The following is a 22,385-nucleotide window of genomic DNA, read 5'->3' as shown; positions in this document are numbered from 1 at the left end:
TCTATACATCTAACTGTGGACAACTAGTTGTAGGTTACTAACGAGGACAACTGACTTAATAAACTTAAAACATCAAAATATATTAAAAGTGTTGTAAATATATTTTAAACATACTTTGATATATATGTATATATTGTTATAGGTTCGTGAATCAACCAGTGGCCAAGTCTTACTTCCCGACGAAGTAAAAATCTGTGAAAGTGAGTTATAGTCCCACTTTTAAAATCTAATATTTTTGGGATGAGAATACATGCAGGTTTTATAAATGATTTACAAAATAGACACAAGTACGTGAAACTACATTCTATGGTTGAATTATCGAAATCGAATATGCCCCTTTTTATTAAGTCTGGTAATCTAAGAATTAGGGAACAGACACCCTAATTGACGCGAATCCTAAAGATAGATCTATTGGGCCTAACAAACCCCATCCAAAGTACCGGATGCTTTAGTACTTCGAAATTTATATCATATCCGAAGGGTGTCCCGGAATGATGGGGATATTCTTATATATATGCATCTTGTTAATGTCGGTTACCAGGTGTTCACCATATGAATGATTTTTATCTCTATGTATGGGATGTGTATTGAAATATGAAATCTTGTGGTCTATTGTTACGATTTGATATATATAGGTTAAACCTATAACTCACTAACATTTTTGTTGACGTTTAAAGCATGTTTATTCTCAGGTGAATACTAAGAGCTTCCGCTGTTGCATACTAAAATAAGGACAAGATTTGGAGTCCATGTTTGTATGATATTGTGTAAAAACTGCATTCAAGAAACTGATTTCGATGTAACATATTTGTATTGTAAATCATTATGTAATGGTCGTGTGTAAACAGGATATTTTAGATTATCATTATTTGATAATCTACGTAAAGTTTTTTTTAACCTTTATTTATGAAATAAAGGTTATGGTTTGTTTTAAAAATGAATGCAGTCTTTGAAAAATGTCTCATATAGAGGTCAAAACCTCGCAACGAAATCAATTAATATGGAACGTTTTTAATCAATAAGAACGGGACATTTCATGTTGTGTCCCGAATTGGTGCCAAATGAGAAACGAAAGATAGAAATGTATATTGACGGTTTATCGATCAATATCAAAGGAAATGTTACATCGTCCAAACCGAATACGATGCATGAAGCCATGACAATGGCACACCAACTCATGGACCAGATCACAGAGAGTTCGATTAAGGCACCAATTACCGAAGTCAAGATAACTGAAGGAAAGAGGAAATGAGAAGAATATAAGGGAAAAAGTACTCACCTGAAGAAACAAGAAACTTTTAAAGGTAAACAAGATGGGGCAACTGCAAGTCCAAACTATAAGGGACCCCATCCGCTCTGCAAAAGATGTTACACACATCATGCAGGTTATTGCCAAGTGGTCTATGATAAGTGCAACAAGAAAGGACATGTGGCAAAAGATTGTTATGCCACCGTTTCTGAAGTAAAGACAAAACCGACCGATGTCAAGAAATGTTTTGGATGCGAGAAGTCTGGTCACTTTATAAATCAATGTCCTGATAAGGAGAAGAACAAAGAACCCGCACGTGGGAGGGCATTTAATGTTAGTACCAGTGAAGCACGTGTGGATCCTAATCTTGTCACGGGTACGTTTACTGTTAATAATCAACTAGCTTCTATTATGTTTGATACGGGTGCTGATAGAAGTTATATGTGTAAAGACTTTGGTTCTAAACTAAAATGTGCATCATTGCCTCTAGACGATAAATATACTATTGAATTAGCTAATGGTAAACTGATAAAAGCCGATAAAATTTTCCATGGTTGCGAAATAAATCTCGCTGGTGAAACCTTCAAAATTGATTTGATACCCGTAGAATTAGGAAGTTTGATGTAATCGTTGGCATGGACTGGATGTCCAAAATAAGAGCGGAAGTTGTTTGCGCTGAGAAAGCAATCCGCATCCCTCGTAAGGATGAAACGTCATTAATGATTTATGGGGAGAAGAGCAAATCAAAGCTGAACTTTATCAGCTGTATGAAGGCCCAGAAACTTATAAGAAAAGATTGTTATGCTATTCTGGCACACGTAAAGAAGATCGATACTGAAGAAAGAACCATTGAACACATGCTGGTTGTAAGAGAATATCCCAGAGTATTTCCAGAAGAATTACCGGGGCTACCTCCACACAGATGTGTAGAATTCCAGATTGATCTCGTACCAGGAGCCGCACCTGTAGCCCGATCCCCATATAGACTTGCACCTTCAGAAATTCAAGAATTACAAGACCAGTTGCAAGAATTATTGGACCGTGGATTTATTCATCCCATTTTTTCACCTTGGGGTGCTCCTATTCTGTTCGTCAAGAAGAAGGATGGATCTATGAGAATGTGCATAGATTACCGAGAATTAAACAAATTAACGATCAAGAATCGGTACCCATTACCGAGGATTAATGATTTATTTGATCAATTGCAAGGATCAAGTGTTTATTCCAAGATTTATCTACGCTCTGGATATCATCAGCTGAGAGTGAAGGAAGAAGATGTTCCTAAAACCGCGTTCAGAACCCATTACGGTCACTATGAGTTTTTAGTCATGCCTTTTGGATTAACTAATGCTCCAGCAGTATTCATGGATCTAATGAATCACATCTGTAGAACGTATTTAGACAAATTTGTCATTGTTTTTATCGACGACATATTGATTTACTCGAAGAACAAGGAAGAACATGAGCAACACTTAAGACTGGTACTAGAGATACTCAAGAAAGAAGAATTGTACGCAAAATTTTTGAAGTGTGATTTCTGGTTACAAGAAGTATAATTTTTGGGCCATGTTGTCAGTAAACATGGAATTAAAGTTGACCCTGCCAAGATCGAAGCCATTAGTAAATGGGAAACACCGAAGACTCCAACACAAATCCGCCAATTCTTAGGTCTTGCTGGTTACTACCGAAGATTCATTCAAGATTTTTCTAGAATTGCCAAACCCTTAACTGCATTGACTCAAAAGGGAAAGAAGTATGATTGGTCCACGGAACAGGAATCCTCATTCCAGTTATTAAAGAAGAAGTTAACGTCTGCACCCATTTTGTCATTACCGGAAGGAAATGATGATTTCGTGATCTATTGTGATGCTTCGCGCTAAGGTTTAGGACGTGTATTAATGCAACGCACAAAAGTTATCGCATATGCCTCACGACAACTAAAAATTCATGAAAAGAACTATACGACGCACGATTTGGAACTTGGAGCAGTAGTTTTTGCACTCAAAATATGGAGACACTATCTATATGGCACCAATTGTACAGTGTACACCGACCATAAGAGTCTTCAGCATATTTTTGATCAAAAACAACTCAATATGAGGCAACGTTGCTGGGTAGAGTTGTTAAACGATTACGATTGTGAAATCCGTTACCACCCCGGAAAGGCTAATGTTGTAGCTGATGCCCTAAGTCGGAAAGAAAGAGTAAAACCTCTTAGGGTCCGAGCTTTGAATATTACAATTCGTACTGATCTCACAAAGCAAATTCAAGCAGCACAGTTAGAGGCTTTAAAAGAAGAAAATGAAAAAGGCGAAATGAGCAGAGGGTTAGAAAAACAGCTTGAAGTAAAAGCTGATGGAACCCTGTATTTTGCTGGTAGGATATGGGTACCAAGACATGGTAACCTAAGGCAACTAGTACTAGATGAAGCACACAAAACGAGGTACTCAATTCACCCAGGAAATGGGAAAATGTACCACGATCTCAAGAAGTTCTATTGGTGGCCTAATATGAAGACAGAAATTGCTACTTATGTAAGCAAATGTTTGACGTGTGCAAAGGTCAAAGCTGAGCACCAAAAGCTGTCAGGATTACTGCAACAACCAGAAATTCCGCAGTGAAAATGGGAAAGAATAACCATGGATTTCATTACGAAATTGCCAAGGACTGCAAGTAGTCATGATACTATTTGGGTGATAGTTGATCGTCTAACTAAATCAGCTCACTTTCTACCAGTAAAGGAGACAGACAGTATGGAGAAATTAGCACGCCTATATTTGAAGGAAGTAGTTTCCAGGCATGGTGTACCCATCTCTATCATATCTGATCGCGACACCCGATTCACATCATGTTTTTGGCAGTCATTACAAAAAGCATTGGGAACTCGATTAGATATGAGCACCGCTTATCACCCACAGACAGATGGTCAAAGTGAAAGAACAATACAAACATTGAAAGACATGTTACGGGCATGCGTGATTGACTTTGGAACTAATTGGGATCGACACTTACCGTTGGCAGAATTTTTATACAATAACAGCTATCATACGAGCATCAACGCAGCGCCATTTGAAGCACTTTACTGTAGAAAGTGCAGATCTCCTATCTGTTGGAGTGAAGTAGGAGAAAGACAACTTACTGGACCAGAAATTATTCATGAAACCACCGACAAGATCATTCAAATACAACAGCGATTGAAAACAGCCATGAGTCGCCAAAAGAGTTATGCTGATGTAAGAAGAAAACCGCTAGAATTTCAAGTGGGCGACAAAGTCATGTTGAAAGTGTCACCCTGAAAAGGCGTTGTACGATTCGGTAAACGAGGAAAGCTAAGTCCTAGGTACGTAGGACCCTTTGAAATCACCGAAAGAATTGGAGCAGTTGCTTATCGATTAAAGCTACCGCAAGAACTTAGTAGTGTTCACGACACATTTCATGTGTTAAATTTGAAGAAATATTTAGCTGAAGAGGATGTCGTAATTCCTCTTGACGAAATACGAATCAATGATAAACTCTATTTTATCGAAGAACCTGTTGAAATCATGGACCGTGAGGTCAAACAATTAAAACAAAGCAAAATACCGATAGTTAGTGTAATACCCCGTCCTAATCCATCTGGACGAAGTCATCAACATTTGATCCCAGAGCGATGATCGATTCCAAGAATTGTCCTTAAAATGAGCAAATGCACAGCGGAAGATTTCTTTCATACCTGAGAATAAACATGCTTTCAAGTGTCAACCAAAAGGTTGGTGAGTTCATTAGTTTAACATAAATAATCATTTCATAATTATAATAGACCACAAGATTTCATATTTCCATTTCTCATAAACATACGTCCCATGCATAGAGACAAAAATATCATTCATATGGATTGAACACCTGGTAACCGACATTCACAATATGTATATAAGAATATCCCCATCATTCCGGGATTCTCCTTCGGACATGATATTAATTTCGAAGTACTAAAGCATCCGGTACTTTGGATGGGGCTTGTTGGGCCTGATAGATCTATCTTTAGAGTTCGCGTCAATTAGGGTGCATGTTCCCTAATTCTTAGATTACCAGACTTAATAAAAAGGGGCATATTCGATTTCGATCATTCAACCATATAATGTAGTTTCAATTACTTGTGTCTATTTCGTAAAACAGTTATAAAAACAGCGCATGTATTCTCAGTCCCAAAAATATATATTACAAAAGCATTTAAAAGGGGATTAATGAAACTCACGCATATAAATATTGCAAAAACAGTTATTTAAACATTTCATGTATTCTCAGCCCAAAAATGTAATGAGTAAAAAGAGAGCAAATGAACTCACCATACTGTATTTCGTAGTAAAAATACATATAGCATCATTGAACGAGTGTAATGTTGGCCTTGGATTCACGAACCTATATCATTCGTTTATATATTAAAACATATACTTGAAATTCACATAAATTTTCATTTATTAATTATTTATATTTATTTGTTGTTGTAGTTTATATAGAATTTGTACCAGATTTTGCCTATAAATAATATTACATACTATATATATGTTAATATGTTTATTATATAATTATAGGTAATATAAATATATTTAATGTACAAAATCTTTACTGGTTATAATATAGTAATAATAATGATAATGATAATTTTAATAAAAGTGGTAGTTTTAATATTTATGGGACTTTTAATAATAATAATACTTTACATAAATATGATAATGGAAATGATATTACTAATAAAATTGATATTAAATATAATAACAATACTAGATGTGATAATTTTTATATTAAGTGATAGTTTAAATAAAAGTGATAGTTTTTATAAAGTGACACTACTAATAATATTCTTGATTATAATATTATTAGTAATGTTAATAATAATAATAATACTAATAATAATAATAAAAATAATAGACTTAAAACTATGATAATAATAATACTAATACTAGTAGTAATAATAATAACTATAATAATCGTAATTCTTAATAATGATGTTAGTAACAACAATAATGATAATAATAATGACAATAATAATAATAATAATAATAATAATAAAAATAATAATAATAATAATAATAATAATAATAATAATAATAATAATAATAATAATAAGAGATATCTTACTACCTTAAAAGATTTTTCCAAAAAAAATGCCTCAGACAAGGCTCGAACCCTAGACCTCTCGGTTAACACAAACACCCTAAACCAATGCTCCATTTATTCTTTTCCGATTTCCTTATCGGATTAATAGATTATATCCCGTCATTTTATGCGATGATCAATATCAGCTTGTTGCCATTTCAGTCCACAATTCCTTGTTCTAGTTCGGCCCAACAGACTCAGTATTACATCGGCCCAACAGCGAATCATGACAGCCCAAAATAGATCGTATATGTTGGATTTTTTTTTGGCCCAACTTATCTATGCCTTTATAACTTAATAAGGTTTACGGTTATATAAAAAAATATAGATAGCAGCCGCGACAAGAACAAAGGTGGGGTCTTCAGTAATTCGATCGAGACAGAAAATAATAAACAATTTAGGCGTGCACTATATTTGTATATCATCATTATCGCCTAGCAATCATCTTCTTTCTTTCATCATTTTGCTTTTCATAAAATAATAATCATAAATCCATAATTCTCATTGTTTTCACTCACCATCGTGCAACATCCTGGTTCAATTCGTTGGTTGTCGAAAATAATTGTAGGTTGTAATGGTTTTGATCAGAATGGTAAATAGATAGATGGTGTGGTTTGTTGTGTTCTTGAGTGGCGATTGAAGGAGACCGAAGGTGGTTGTCTATAACAATTGTAGGGTTGCATAGGTGAATTGCAGATATTTGATGATGATGGTGATGGTGCTCCGGCCAACAGTAGCGACAAAATAAAAGTTTATGTGTAGCAGCAGAATTAAATACAAGGTGTTACGTTGATGTTGTTATCACTCGAAAACAGAAACAACAACAAAGAAAAGAAAGAAAAAAAGTACAGGTTGTAGAAACAGAAACATAATAGTCGTGATAGAGAGAATATATATATATATATATATATAGAGAGAGAGAGAGAGAGAGAGATTGAAGGGTAGTGGTTTACGGTGGTAGTGAGTTTGAACTGTAGCAACAGCAGAAAAAAATAATGGTGGTGGTTTTGGTGATGATTGGTGTACGGTTGTGGCGGTTAAATCGTGGGTTTCATGAGAGTGATAAATGTCGTGGTGGAGCTGTGGTGTGACGATGGTGGCTGAAGCTAGGTTGAAGGTGGTCTCAGTGATTCTATTGAAGAACGATGATTGAGAAGGGAATGATCGGGTGTTTGAATGGTTTTAGTTTACACAGAGAACAAGAAAGAAGTGTTGTTTTTCTCTGTAATATATTTACATGTATATTAATAGAAGAGTTGTTGTGTAGTGACTAGTTGAGATCGATGGTTAACAACTACACAGACACGAAAACAAAAGTCTCAAAAAGCGATGTATAAGTCTAACAGAATTTGTCATTATGCTGTGATGGGATTCAATTTAATAAACAAATTAAGGACAGAAGTACAACTCCTTTACAATTAGTATATAAAGCTGAATATGAGTTATCTTTATTTATTTAGATATAATCGTATTTATATATATTTTTATTGTTTACATATATAATCTATATATATACTTGAATATATATGTTCTGTATATGTATGTATCTGATTCTGAATAGGGCTTGTATTAATAAATAATATTAATACTAATAATAAGTTTATAATAATAAAATTAATAATAATGATAATAATATCATTACTTCTAATAACTAATAATTAATAGTTAAATAATTTACTAATAATACTAATACTAATAATAATAATAATAATAATAGTATTAATGACAATAATAATAATGATTAATAATCACCTCTACAATAATAATAATAGTAATGTAACAAATTGCAGGTATCAGATAATACTACTATTAATATTTATATTTTTAATGAAAGTAAATGTAGCAACTACGTTTTATTTTGCAATTACATGTATTAATATTATATGTTATGAATTATCCAATGTCATAATATATATACATTGAGTATTAAATTTTTATATGTATAATGGTGTTCATATAATCAATAATTTTGTATCTCAATCATATATGTATATGTATATATATATATATATATATATATATATATATATATATATATATATATATATATATATATACTACTTACTTATTTAATTATATTTTAAATATCAGGTAAATAATATACTAACAACAATAATAATAATGATGAAACTAATATTAATATATAATTTATATTCAAACCTGTAATTTAATGTAATACCATTTATTATTTAGGTAATATTATATTATGTGATGTCATTTACTGAATAGTTAATGTTTATATATTTTTATATATATTTATTTAATAAAAATCTTATATAGATTCATAATAACATATATATATATATATATATATATATATATATATATATATATATATATATATATATATATATATATATATATATATATATATTAATAGTAGCTTAATTATCCTAATCATTACATTACAATTAATTAAAGTATTCTTTATTAAATCATAATATTATATATTCTTTTATTTATATTTATATAATATATATATACATATTTATTTACAAATAGTTGTTCGTGAATCGTCGGGAATAGTCAAAGGGTAATTGATTACATGAATATAAATTTCAAAACTTTCGAGACTCAACATTACAGATTTTGCTTATCGTGTCGGAACCATATAAAGATTTAAGTTTAAAATTGGTCGGAAATTCCCAGGTCATCACAGTACCTACCCGTTAAAGAAATTTCGTCCCGAAATTTGAGTGAGGTCATCATGGCTAACAATAAATATGTTTTTCTGACGAATATGAGCTGATAAATAGAGTTTTCATCATTACAGAATAATACAGATAAAATAATTCAATTATTCGAAGAGCACGAATGAAACTATCATGAGAGAGGTCCCAACGAGCATCGTCCACCTTCGCCCAAAAACTTGCCCAAATTTTTAGCCATTAGTAAAATAAAAAAAATTCCAACGGCTATCCCAACGGTCACTTTTACACTATATAAACACCAACCCTATACTTCATTTTATACACTCAAACATATATTTCTTTTATATTTCCACCTTTCCCAAAATCAAAATCAAACACTCTCAAGCTGCAAAATGTTAACACTTCCCCCAATGATTGTTTCATTCGATGTTCATTACGGAGATGATTTCCGAAATCAAATGAAGGAATATAAGTGGGGCGACAGTATTTCGTTTGAAGATATCGACATTCGTGATGTTGGTTTACAAGACTTGCTATCCTTTCTGAAGGAAAAAGTTCCGTGTGAATTCACGTCTGTGTTCTTTTATAAAGATGATTATGATGCAGATTGTAGGGCAAGTTTTCTGTGTACCGATGATTAATGGTACTTTATAAAAGATACCATTGAAGATCGCGGTAAACGCATTTCTTTGTATGCGGTTCTTGAAGATGAAGAGACGTTGGGTTATCGTTACCTCGATGAATCAGCTGAAGCAGCAGTTGAGGCATTAAGAGAAATACCGATGTCTCCAGAGTACCTCACGGATGGTGAAATGACTGGTGAACGCTACTTTGCAGATGACAATTGATGACGATGAGTAGTTTGATTGTAATCTTTTAATTTTTAATTATCGTGATGTTTTAATTTTTAATTATTGTAATTTCAGTGTTGTTGTCGAGTTTTATATCTTCCTTTATGTTTCGGAGCTCTTCGTCTTTTTAATCTCCTCTCGATCTCAAGTAAAACGAGTAATGGTCTAGAATTTGTAAGTATGGAGTTTCGAATGAATTTAATGTTATAATCAAGAAAGAACGTAATAGCACGATTTGATTCGTCAAATTACCAGAATCATTGAGAATAGAGATATCAAGAATATACTTTCTTGATATGTTCAGAAGTTAATTAGAATAAAAAAGTTATGTAATATGACACATGATGGTGATATGATCTACTGTGAACCATCATGTCCCATTAGAACTCAGCATAACTTACTATAATATAATCACGTTGATCAAGTGTCATTATATTATACTAACTCATGCATCAGTTCCCAACATTACTTCAGTAACACTCATATTTTAAGCTCGGAAGTTTACAGAATATAGAAACTAACAGTTTTTATATGATGTAACACTGATAGCACTAATAGATTAATGATTTAGATAAGAATAGTTATGAAAATATCTTCAGAAGTATGGAGGATATTTATAATAAAAGATACGATGATATCTTGGAATTTATAAGATCAGAGGATGATGAAGAGTATTGTCCGCAAGAGTTTAGAGTAAGGAGCAAGATATTCGCTAAAGACTTCAGCAGGTATTGAATCATTTGAATTCTTTAAAGTCAAACTTATTCTTTGTGATTTGTCCACGACTTCCTTCATAGTTTCGCATAATCCGTTTTTCGGTACTAAATTTTCTATTGAGAGTTTTCCAGCCATCCATTCTATATTATCATGCCTTCAACGGTTAAAGTCGTTTACAGTTTTTGTTGCTTCCTTCAAATTTTCAATGTTCGGAGTATTGATTTGTGGACTGAGTGCTTTTCAGAATTTCAGAATGGAAGATCATAGTTCTAAGAGATAGATGTTATATGGATACATATAACTGTTGATGTGGAAATGTTGCGAGACTCACAATGCAGATTTGCTGATTCCCGGTAATTGGTATGGCAATTCTTGTTACAAGATGCGGATAAGTACATGATAGGGTTTTAACGAACAAATATAATAATTCTTCGGAGAACTTAAGTCGATGAGTAATGAAGTTGCTGATAAGTTTCTGTTAATGTGGTGAAAGATAAACAGTTCCCCGATAACGATGACGAAAGGCAGGATTATAAATCAGGTTATAATAAGTTCAATTCGAACGAAAGTAAAAATTGATTTGCTGGAGCTGTGACAAAATTGGCTAATTGTGAAAAAGAATTGAAATGTTATTTTGGGTGATAATAACACTAAGGAATTAGCACAACTACGTGTTAAACGTTTACTCAGTTTCTGAGAGTTTTTCAGGTGCATAACTATATGCATAAGTTCTTTCTTTCATAGGTATCGTGTGGTTGGTTCATCTCCTCGATTGAGGTGTTTTCAAGAATCATAAAAGGTTTGAACGCAGATTGTAATCGTCGAGATACAAATGAGGTTTAAGATGAAATCAAGTGGCAAACTTGAAGAAATGTTTAGTTTCATGTGTTATAATTAATAATTTAAATTCATTTTAATTGTCCAATGTTATTAGTCCACAGTTGACCGTCCAATAATTCATATGTAGTTTAATATATAATATTCGAATTAACTAATACGTGTCGTGACCCGTATACGTCTCAGACTCGATCACAACTCAAACTATATATATTACTGTAGAATCAACCTCAACCCTGTATAGAGAACTCGATCATTACTGCATATAGAGTGTCTATGGCTATTCCAAATAATATATATAGATGCGTCGATATGATATGTCAAAACCTTGTATACGTGTCCCGATATTTAAAATGAGTAAAATAAATAACAGAAATTAAATGATGATAAATAAAGTGCGTAAAGTAAATAACAGAAATTAATTGACGATAAATAAAATTGCGATAATTAAATTGCGATAAATAAACTGCGATAAATAAAATGTAATAATGAATTAACAGTTAGCTAGGAACAGTTAGCTAGAGTTTTGTCAGCGTGGTTTCTTAACAAAATTTCTCATAGTTAATTTGTTTGTTTCTAACAAATTTTATTTTGTCCATTGTTTTTCTTCATTATGCCACTTGTTGGATTCTGATAGATCAAATTCCAAATATGAAATTGAATGAAAATGGTTATTCTGCGGTGAATGGATACGTATATCGGTGGTTGTAAATAGGATAGTAAATGACTGTTGAATCAGATTCGAAGAATGTACAGTGTAACTTATTAATGTGGAATCTAAATATTCCTCGGGTATTACCTACCCGTTAAAATATTTTCGCTATTAACAGTTTGTACCAAAAGAATTTTTAATTACAATCTTTATGAAAATATATTTACATATATATTTTCTTCAGATATAATCATGGATTTAATGAGTTAATATGATATTAAACTCATTTGTTTTACCGTTAAAACTAGGATACATAATCTCTAAAACATTTAGAGATTACTTAATCGTCATGAAGAATGAAGATAATCGACGTGGAACGATACGTAGAACGATGATTATACTCGAGGTACAGAATGAGATGTTGAGGCATGGATTGTTGATGGCACTGGTGCTGTTACTGATGGTACTGTTGGTGCCGGTGATGTTGTTGAAGCTGGTATGTTTTGCACCGTATTTTTCAAGGCTACAACTCGGGCGCGAAGCTCGTTGACTTCTTATATTATTCCGGGATGATTGTTGGTCGAAACGAGCGGATGAATAACGTTTTGAATTTGAGATAGTATATAATCACGGCGATATATTCGGAAAAAATGAGGGTGGAAATGGTGTTTCTAATAGGTTCACCGGTAAGTGTTTCAGGTTCTTCGCCAAAAGGTGAATTTGGTTGGTGGAAAGGATCGCCTTCTTCTTGTCTCCAATGGTTTAGTAGGCTACGAACCCATCAAATGGATTTGGTTGATTCATTCTAGGACACTGCTTTCGGAGCTTAGGTGAAACTTCATATCGGAATAATTGTCGGAATTCGAGGAATTCAAACTGGTTGAGGGATTCATCTCGTACAATCAAATGAAGGATCTTTCGATAAGAAATAGATTATAGGATGTAGATTAGTACCCTGCAATACATAATTTACATATGCATATATAATACTAAAATCCCATAAGTTACGGAGGAATGTACGGAATCTGTCAGGCAAAGGTAACAATAACAGATACGCTAAGATATGAATTAGCAGATACGTTAAGATATGAATTTTGTCTTTACACTATTCATGCAATCATTGTAGTATGATGTGTCTAGACTAATAATGATAAGCAAGTGATTCCCTAAGATTGATAAGCAGGTAATTTTTGACACGAATTGATAAGCAAAACTTTTGACATGCAGGCCAGGTTCAAGTCCAGACTTATTAATATAGCCTAACAACTACTAAGTCGAAGTCCAGACTCACTAATGCATCCTAACAACTCCTAGTTAGACACACTAATGCAAGACCTGGTTCGCTACGACCACCGCTCTGATACCAACTGTAATACCCCGTCCTAATCCATCTGGACGAAGTCATCAACATTTGATCCCAGAGCGATGATCGATTCCAAGAATTGTCCTTAAAATGAGCAAATGCACAGCGGAAGATTTCTTTCATACCTGAGAATAAACATGCTTTCAAGTGTCAACCAAAAGGTTGGTGAGTTCATTAGTTTAACATAAATAATCATTTCATAATTATAATAGACCACAAGATTTCATATTTCCATTTCTCATAAACATACGTCCCATGCATAGAGACAAAAATATCATTCATATGGATTGAACACCTGGTAACCGACATTCACAATATGTATATAAGAATATCCCCATCATTCCGGGATTCTCCTTCGGACATGATATTAATTTCGAAGTACTAAAGCATTCGGTACTTTGGATGGGGCTTGTTGGGCCCGATAGATCTATCTTTAGAGTTCGCGTCAATTAGGGTGTCTGTTCCCTAATTCTTAGATTACCAGACTTAATAAAAAGGGGCATATTCGATTTCGATCATTCAACCATATAATGTAGTTTCGATTACTTGTGTCTATTTCGTAAAACAGTTATAAAAACAGTGCATGTATTCTCAGTCCCAAAAATATATATTGCAAAAGCATTTAAAAGGGGATTAATGAAACTCACGCATATAAATATTGCAAAAACAGTTATTTAAACATTTCATGTATTCTCAGTCCAAAAATGTAATGAGTAAAAAGGGAGCAAATGAACTCACCATACTGTATTTCGTAGTAAAAATACATATAGCATCATTGAACAAGTGTAATGTTGGCCTTGGATTCACGAACCTATATCATTCGTTTATATATTAAAACATATACTTGAAATTCACATAAATTTTCATTTATTAATTATTTATATTTATTTGTTGTTGTAGTTTATATAGAATTTGTACCATATTTTGCCTATAAATAATATTACATACTATATATATGTTAATATGTTTATTATATAATTATAGGTAATATAAATATATTTAATGTACAAAATCTTTACTGGTTATAATATAGTAATAATAATGCTAATGATAATTTTAATAAAAGTGGTAATTTTAATATTTATGGGACTTTTAATAATAATAATACTTTACATAAATATGATAATGGAAATGATATTACTAATAAAATTGATATTAAATATAATAACAATACTAGATGTGATAATTTTTATATTAAGTGATAGTTTAAATAAAAGTGATAGTTTTTATAAAGTGACACTACTAATAATATTCTTGATTATAATATTATTAGTAATGTTAATAATAATAATAATACTAATAATAATAATAAAAATAATAGACTTAAAACTATGATAATAATAATACTAATACTAGTAGTAATAATAATAACAATAATAATCGTGATTCTTAATAATGATGTTAGTAACAACAATAATGATAATAATAATAATGACAATAATAATAATAATAATAATAATAATAATAATAATAATAATAATAATAATAATAATAATAATAATAATAATAATAATAATAATAATAACAACAATAATAATAATAATAATAATAAGAGATATCTTACTACCTTAAAAGCTTTTTCCAAAAAAATGCCTCAGACAAGGCTCGAACCCTAGACCTCTCGGTTAACACAAACACCCTTAAACCAATGCTCCATTTATTCGTTTCCGATTTCCTTAGCGGATTAATAGATTATATCCCGTCATTTTATGCGATGATCAATATCAGCTTGTTGCCATTTCAGTCCACAATTCCTTGTTCTAGTTCGGCCCAATAGACTCAGTATTACATCGGCCCAACAGCGAATCATGACAGCCCAAAATAGATCATATATGTTGGATTTTTTTTTGGCCCAACTTATCTATGCCTTTATAACTTAATAAGGTTTACGGTTATATAAAAAAAATATAGATAGCAGCAACGACAGGAACAAAGGTGGGGTCTTCAGTAATTCGATCGAGACAGAAAATAATAAACAATTTAGGCGTGCACTGTATTTGTATATCATCATTATCGCCTAGCAATCATCTTCTTTCTTTCATCATTTTGCTTTTCATAAAATCGTAATCATAAATCCATAATTCTCATTGTTTTCACTCACCATCGTGCAACATCCTGGTTCAATTCGTTGGTTGTCGAAAATAATTGTAGGTTGTAATGGTTTTGATCAGAATGGTAAATAGATAGATGGTGTGGTTTGTTGTGTTCTTGAGTGGCGATTGAAGGAGTCCGAAGGTGGTTGTCTATAACAATTGTAGGGTTGCATAGGTGAATTGCAGATATTTGATGATGATGGTGATGGTGCTCCGGCCAACAGTAGCGACAAAATAAAAGTTTATGTGTAGCAGCAGAATTAAATACAAGGTGTTACGTTGATGTTGTTATCACTCGAAAACAGAAACAACAACAAAGAAAAGAAAGAAAAAAATTACAGGTTGTAGAAACAGAAATATAATAGTCGTGATAGAGAGAATATATATATATATATATATATATATATATATATATATATATATATATATATATATATATATATATATATATATATATATATATATATATATATAGAGAGAGAGAGAGAGATTGAAGGGTAGTGGTTTACGGTGGTAGTGAGTTTGAACTGTAGCAACAGCAGAAAAAAATAATGGTGGTGGTTTTGGTGATGATTGGTGTACGGTTGTGGCGGTTAAATCGTGGGTTTCATGAGAGTGATAAATGTCGTGGTGGAGCTGTGGTGTGACGATGGTGGCTGAAGCTAGGTTGAAGGTGGTCTCAGTGATTCTATTGAAGAACGATGATTGAGAAGGGAATGATCGGGTGTTTGAATGGTTTTAGTTTACACAGAGAACAAGAAAGAAGTGTTGTTTTTCTCTGTAATATATTTACATGTATATTAATAGAAGAGTTGTTGTGTAGTGACTAGTTGAAATCGATGGTTAACAACTACACAGACACGAAAACAAAAGTCTCAAAAAGCGATGTATAAGTCTAACAGAATTTGTCATTGTGCTGTGATGGGATTCAATTTAATAAACAAATTAAGGACAGAAGTACAACTCCTTTACAATTAGTATATAAAGCTGAATATGAGTTATCTTTATTTATTTAGATATAATCGTATTTATATATATTTTTATTGTTTACATATATAATCTATATATATACTTGAATATATATGTTCTGTATATGTATGTATCTAATTCTGAATAGGGCTTGTATTAATAAATAATATTAATACTAATAATAAGTTTATAATAATAAAATTAATAATAATGATAATAATATCATTACTTCTAATAACTAATAATTAATAGTTAAATAATTTACTAATAATAATAATAATAATAATAATAATAATAATAATAATAATAATAATAATAATAATAATAATAATAATAATAATAATAATAATAGTATTAATGACAATAATAATAATGATTAATAATCACCTCTACAATAATAATAATAGTAATGTAACAAATTGCAGGTATCATATAATACTACTATTAATATTTATATTTTTAATGAAAATAAATGTAGCAACTACGTTTTATTTTGCAATTACATGTATTAATATTATATGTTATGAATTATCCAATGTCATAATATATATACATTGAGTATTAAATTTTTATATGTATAATGGTGTTCATATAATCAATAATTTTGTATCTCAATCATATATGTGTGTGTGTGTGTGTATATATATATATATATATATATATATATATATACATATACATATACACTACTTACTTATTTAATTATATTTTAAATATCAGGTAAATAATATACTAACAACAATAATAATAATGATGAAACTAATATTAATATATAATTTATATTCAAACCTGTAATTTAATGTAATACCATTTATTATTTAGGTAATATTATATTATGTGATGTCATTTACTGAATAGTTAATGTTTATATATTTTTTTATATATTTATTTAATAAAAATCTTATATAGATTCATAATAACATATATATATATATATATATATATATATATATATATATATATATATATATATATATTTTAATAGTAGCTTAATTATCCTAATCATTACATTACAATTAATTAAAGTATTCTTTATTAAATCATAATATTATATATTCTTTTATTTATATTTATATAATATATATATACATATTTATTTACAAATAGTTGTTCGTGAATCGTCGAGAATAGTCAAAGGGTAATTGATTACATGAATATAAATTTCAAAACTTTCGAGACTCAACATTACAGATTTTGCTTATCGTGTCGGAACCATATAAAGATTAAAGTTTAAAATTGGTCGGAAATTCCCGGGTCATCACAGTTAGGGTTCGTTGGAACGCAAGATGAGGACCCGAGTTTACTTAGGAATGTGAAGATCAAATGAAGCAAAAGTATCCACATTTGTTCACTGATATCGCTCATGAAACAGGTACTACTCAAAATTTCGGGACGAAATTTTCTTTAACGGGAAGGTACTGTGATGACCCGAAAAATTTTGACTTATTTAAACCAATTCTCTATACGATTTTTTATTTTGACACGTTAAACAAAGTCTGTTATATTGAGTCTCAAAATTTTAGAACTGTTTCATATATACAATTACCTTTGACTACTCTCGACGATTCATGAACAATTATATGTATGTATATATATATATATATATATATATATATATATATATATATATATATATGTACAAGTAAAAACGACTTTCCTACAGTAAAACACTATTTGCTATAGTAAAAATGACTTTGCTACAGTAAAACACTATTTGCTACAGTGAAACCGACTTCGCTACAGTAAAACACTATTTACTACAGTGAAACCGTAATTTGCTACAGTGCTACAGTGAAAATGACTTTGCTACAGTAAAACACTATTTACTACAGTAACACACTATTTGCTACAGTAAACACTATTTGCTACAGTAAGACACTATTTGCTACAGTACACTATTTGATGTCGGCGAACTAGCAAACAAAAACGGATAAGGCGGCCATGCGATCGCATGGCAAAAACACTGAAAACTAATGCGATTGCATGAGCTACAGTAAATGGAAAAGTATTATAAATACACCAGTTTGCTCGACGAATATATTCATAATCATTCTTCTCTGTAATCGATCAATTATATTTATAAATTATAATTTATAATTTAAGTTTAATAATAATAAGGTATATACACGGGTGTTTTTAATTCGGGTTTCAAACCGCTTTAAGCTAAGAAAATATTGGGTATTGTTCGGGGTATTGTTCTTGAATCCAAAGCCAACCATACAGTCGTCTACCATCATTACGTCTGCGCAATTTGCCTACAATATTGAGTCTCAATATTGAACAGTGAGTTATAGATCCCTTTTTAAATACTTTAAATATTTTTGGGCTGAGAATACATGCAATTTATTTTAAACGCAATAAGACACAAGTACATACTAAATTCTACACTGAGTTAAACCGAAAATCCCTTAGCTTTGGTAACTAGTAGCTGCCAGTACATAGGATATGGACTGGTGGGCGCGAATAATTGTATATGGATCCATAGGGCTTGACATCCCCGTCCGAGCCTAGAGCGCTAGCCTTTTAACGGACGTATGTTATTTGGGTTTAAGGCATGTTGGTTTGCGTATATTAAAACGAATGGGGTAATTATCACTATAGCGTTAAGTTTAGTTACCAGGGTGCTCTGTTACTGATGTTATGCGAGGTGTATATGAAATAGCTTATATTTTACTAGGAAAAACTATTAAATTATTTATAGAATGGATATACCTAAACCTTGCTACAACACTTATAGGCAGTGTACCTAATCGTACAGTAGTGTAGTTTTTAGTAAGTCCGGTTCGTTCCACAGGGAAATCTTTTAAACAAAGCTTAACGCTATATTAGTTTTAATTTATAAAAATACAAATATATATATAAGTAATATTATTATTATAAAGGGGGGTTTTTACCGTTTAATGACCGGTTTGTTGATTTTAAAACTTTAGTCGCAGTTAAAACCGAATGTAAAATATATAAATATAACTTAATTTAAAACGTAAAATAAATAACGATAATGAAATTTCGATAAATAAAAGTGCGATAATTAAAAAGTACGATAATTAAAAGTGCAATTAAATACAATAACAATAAATAAAAGTGCAATAATTAGAAGTGCAATTAAATATGAAAATAAAGGAATTATGCTTATTTAAACTTCCATAATCATGATGTTTGACTGTTGATTTTAGTTTATTCTCATGGGTTAATTGTCCTTTGTCCTGGATTATTTAATATGCCCGTCTGGTTTTTGTCCATAACAGTCCATCAGTCATAAATATAAAGTGCGAGTGTCCTCGTCAAATTATCCTTATATCCGAAGTCAAATATTCCAACTAATTGGGGACTTAAACTGTAACAAGGTCTTAATACTTTGTTTAATAATTACACCAGGATATCGACTTCGTGTAACCCAAGGTTTTAATACTTTGTTATCAATTATGCCAAGTGTCCTTGTACATAATTTCATCCCTGTTTTAATAATTCCATAAACTATTAATCCATTCCCGTGTCCGGTTAAATGAACGATTATTCGTACATATAAATATCCCGCCCATCGTGTCCGATCGAGTGTATGTGGTTATTTATAGGTACGTCCAATTGTAAATCTTCATATTAAATTAACAAACTATCATTTAATTAAACAAATATAAAGCCCATTAATAGCCCATAGTCTAATTTCCACAAGTGTCGTTCTTTTGTTCAAACCTCAATTATGGTACAAAGCCCAATTACCCCGTCTTAATATTTTAGCCCAACATCACAATTACTTCGGCTTAAATAAGCATAATAATAACTTAGTTACAAGACATTAATTTAAAAAGGAGAACATAACTTACATTGAGTATTTATCGCGTAGTTTTACACAGACAGAACTTCGACTTTAAAACTCGTAAAATAATCTTTACATAACCCAAACTAACTAATATAAAAGTACCCTATATATATATATATATATATATATATATATATATATATATATATTATATATTACAGAGGGAGAGATTATTGTGGATGGTGTTTTAAAACTCGGCAGAAGCTCGTTGCATTTATAGGACATTTCTGATTTTGGCTGCTCTGCGAGTGCGGAGGTTTAAGCCTTCACAGCTCCGCGAGTGCGGAGTTCCCTGGGACAGCTCACCAATTTTTGGCCATTTGCTTGTCGACGTTTTATTTAAATATATATAATATATAAATAATTTATATAATTATTTAAATATTATATTATATTCTTGTGCATAGTTGACTTGTAATTTTTGGTCCGTTGCGTCGGGCGTTGATAGTTGGCTCAGGTCCCGGTTCCGGATTTTCGAACGTCTTTTCGTATAATTTAATATCTTGTACTTTGCGTTCTGCAACTTGTACTTTTGTCATTTTTAGACGTTTCTTATCAATAAATTGAACCACTTGGATTGTATCTTGTACATTTGAGCTTTTTTGGTCATTTGCGTTTTCAAATCGTCGTTTTCGCCTTTTATCTTCGCACTTATTTAATATAAACGATTACAACTTACAATAGGACAATTACAACTAAATAATTTACATATTGGGAGGATATTGCTACTAAATATATGTTCATTTGGAGCACTATCAAATATCACCACACTTGAACGTTGCTTGTCTTCAAGCAATACATAACTTGAAATTAAATCACACTTCACTCGAATCACTTTTTTTATTCTCACACTTTATACATCAGTGATTTTGATACGGCGGTATAAACAATGATAGTAACGATGTGGTTTACAGTCCCACATGACTATGAAAATTTAGATCCTTTAAGGAAATTGGATCTTTATGAAAACATTTGATCTTTTGAAAATTCATTCTAGCTTTTACCCTAGATAAGTTTTCCGGAATAACCCTTCACCGGTGTTTGCAAAATATTTTTGTGGATTTTGTGGGTTTCAGATTTGAAAATTTTAGCTCAACACTTGCGGTTTTGTGTTACCCACTTGCTTACCTTGTATTTAGGAAAGCAACACGTCCAGTTTACTTGTCCCGTATATTACCTTTCGGCAAACTACCGTCCGGTTGTAAAGGAAAGCGATGAACAAGCAACTGTTAAGGCAATGTCTAATGACATGCATTTGATTATGGTCCAAAAACGTGTCGGATGCTATTACTATCCTTTGTAGGAGCAATAGTAAAGATCATCCTATGATTTTTCAGTCTGGCACAAGGTCATGTCTTCGACCATGCTATGAAACCACCGTTCTTACGGTTGACACTCGATTTGGTTCAGGTGACCTAATGAATTCCAGGTGAATTCCTAGGATTTTACGTTCAATGGTAATGAACGCATTGAAAATAGGTTTTCAGAAAACAAATCGGTTTGTAATTTTGATCAAAATATTTTCTCGTTCAAGCTCGAGTTTAGATATCATCGAATTCTATGAGTTTGTAATTCTCAATCTTTAAGGTCAATCTCAAGGATTGAGTAATATCAGGCTTAAAAGCTGATTTTTAATCTTTAAGGAGATTATCCTTTCTGGGGGTCTGATTCATTAGTCTTATCAAGCTAATTTGCACGACGCCCTCCCCAATTTACAAGACAGATCCTCTCATGGTTAGGATAAGTCTGACCACATGGCGACCCTGTTTGATGCTGAGGTCCGTGGATTTCCTGCTGATTTTAGAGATGACTTTTCTAGAATTTTCTTCAACCTACTGCTGGTCTGGATGACAACTTCTTGACCTAAATCAAGAAGCGCGTGTCTTTTCTGGAAGACTTTACTTCATTTTAATGATGGAATTGATTCATCGTGTAGATCCATCTATTCTTTCAAAAGTATTACAATAAATCGGGTAAAACAGTTAATTTAGTCCAAAACAAAAGCACCTGTAATAACTTTACAGAAACATGTGATAGATAGTTTTTAATT

The sequence above is a fragment of the Rutidosis leptorrhynchoides genome, chromosome 8 (genome assembly GCF_046630445.1).
Source record: "Rutidosis leptorrhynchoides isolate AG116_Rl617_1_P2 chromosome 8, CSIRO_AGI_Rlap_v1, whole genome shotgun sequence".
In the NCBI taxonomy this organism is placed as follows: Eukaryota; Viridiplantae; Streptophyta; class Magnoliopsida; order Asterales; family Asteraceae; genus Rutidosis; species Rutidosis leptorrhynchoides.
The sequence above is the reverse complement of the archived record's forward strand: the minus strand, read 5'-3'. Positions refer to the sequence as shown.